The sequence below is a fragment of the Myotis yumanensis genome, unplaced genomic scaffold (assembly GCF_028538775.1).
Source record: "Myotis yumanensis isolate MYYU_CA2020_CCGP unplaced genomic scaffold, mMyoYum1.0.hap1 SCAF_6, whole genome shotgun sequence".
NCBI classification, from domain to species: Eukaryota; Metazoa; Chordata; class Mammalia; order Chiroptera; family Vespertilionidae; genus Myotis; species Myotis yumanensis.
The window spans coordinates 52,099,190-52,101,480 of NW_027223757.1; positions in this window are offsets into that span (position 1 = coordinate 52,099,190).

The window sequence follows — 2,291 nt, forward strand, 5'->3', positions numbered from 1 at the left end:
CAAGTAGACATCAGACAGATTAGCAAGAGAAAAATAACCAAATTTAATATGTACTGGAACTCCGCATACATGACAGAGTCACAGACCCCAGTGCCAGCCCCGCTCGCACCTGCTGCTGGCGCCTGCACCCACTGCCAGCACCGGCCCCACTCGCACTCGCAGCTGGCACCGGAGCTGCTGCTCGTACCTGCTGCTGGTGTCTGGCGCCAGTCCTGATCGTTCAGTGCCATCAGTGGGTGCAAGCAGCAGCTGCCGGCCCGAACGCCCCTGAGGGCTTCTCCACCTCCCCCTGCTCCTGAGGGGCGATGGCAGCAGCAGCCACAGTGCTGGCCCCGCTCACACCCAAAGCTGCTGCTGCTGGGCCCCAATCGCACTGTGCTGTGAGTGTGAGCGGGGCTGGCGCCATCAGTGTGTGGATGGCGGTGGCAGGAGTGGGGCTGCCAGCAGACAGGGGACTGGGGGCTGCAGCCGGAGGGGCCAGGCAGGGGTGTGAAGGATGGGCTGAGAGACCTGTCCCTGTGCCTACCACAACCTCACCGCCCACAGTTCCTTTCAAGGTACATGAATTCGTGCACTGGGCCCTAGTCCTATGTAATAAAAGCCTAACATGCAAATCGACCAAACAGCTGAACGACCGGTCACTATGACATGCACTGACCTCCAGGGGGCAGATGCTCATCACAGGAGCTACCCCCAGCTCGCAGGCCCCAGGCTGCCACTAGCCCCGCAGAGGGAGGCGACTGGCAGCGGTGGTGGTGTCCGTGGTGGTGGTGGGGGGAGCAGTGAGTGAGCAGTGCCAGGCTGGCCAAGGCGGGTGCCCCCCCCCCCCCCCCCCATCGCCCTGCCAGTGTCCCACAGATCAGCCCAGACCTAGGGACCCTACCCATACATGAATTTCGTGCACTGGGGCTCTAGTGTTTAATAAAAAACTTCCACCTAGAAAAAAATTCAAAATAATCCTTACGCCAAAGAGGCATATTTTGAGGTGCATATTCTGCTACCACTCAAAAAGAAAGTTTTCTATCTTTGACAATAAAACGTGCCCAACCTGATTAACCCTCTTCACCCCTCCCCCTCCTCTCCACCCTCCCAACCCCTCTCCCCCTCTTGTCTTAAATGCTTGCTCCTCTTTTCAGGCTTCAGAACCCAGTCCTCTTCTTCTCCATCCCATTCTTTCCATAGTAAGCCAGGAAGGGTGTCCTTCGAGGTTAAGCCTTTCTTACTTGGATGCACTCACCCAAACTCAATGTAATTACCTTAGTTTTATTTTTTGACAGGTTTTAATTCATTTTTTAAAAGTGTCCGGCACCTAAGCACATTCTCTGAAAATAAACTGTTATAAAAATCCTTTATCACTGGAATTCCCTACTTAACTGCTTTCACCGCAAACAGCTATTGGACTTTTTTTTAGGAGAAATAGACATTTATTTAAAAATGGCAATCAGGCAAGTAGAATGTGCAGCCTCCCTGAGGCTTGGGGGGGTGGTCAGGGCCCTCATTCTTGAGCCAGTCAAGAAACAGTTGGGATTTACCCTTTGAATCGCAGCACGGAGGCCTCGTGCTGAGAAATAACCTGAGGGGGTCCCCAACCGACCCGGTCCCTTAGTTTGCAGAGGCACTGACTATGGGAACCTGTCAAAGGCCACAGCTACGTCTTGCACCGAACTCTCCATCCCGCTGGGTTCCCCACGATGCAGGGCGAGCCGTGTGCCCCCCGTTTGGGCTCATGAAGCAGTAGAGAGGCCCAGAGGTTCACTGGGAAGCACTCTGTGGGCAGCGCGGGTGGCCGGCTGCGGGGCACGCTGCAGCCGGGTCGGGACCCACGGCGGCGGGGCCGGCCGGGCTGCTTCCGGCCGCGCGGCTCCCCGCCGAGCCCGCGAGCGCCGGGGGTCCCCGGATGGGCCCGGCGGAAGGTCGGCCTCCGGGGAGCAGAGGCGACAGGAAGACGAGGGCGTCGCCCGCTCTTGCAGATCCCGAGCGGCCTCCACGGGGTTGGCGGCGGCGGAGTGGCCGACGGCCGCGCGGACCGGCCGCCACGAAGCCACTGCCACGTCAGGGCGGCTTCACAAACGCGGCGGGCGGCGACGCAGGGGCCAATCCCGGACGCGGACCTCCAGCCCGGCGCCGCTTCTGGGACGCCCGGCCGGCGCCTGCGTCTGCCCCGCCCACAGGGAGGCGGGGACAGCGGGGAAGGCGCCGCCGCGGAGCCTGCGTCCGCCGCAGCCTCAGCGCCCCGCCCGCACCCTCGGCTCCCGCCCGCAGGCCGGTGGCGCTGGGCGGTGTCTGCGGAA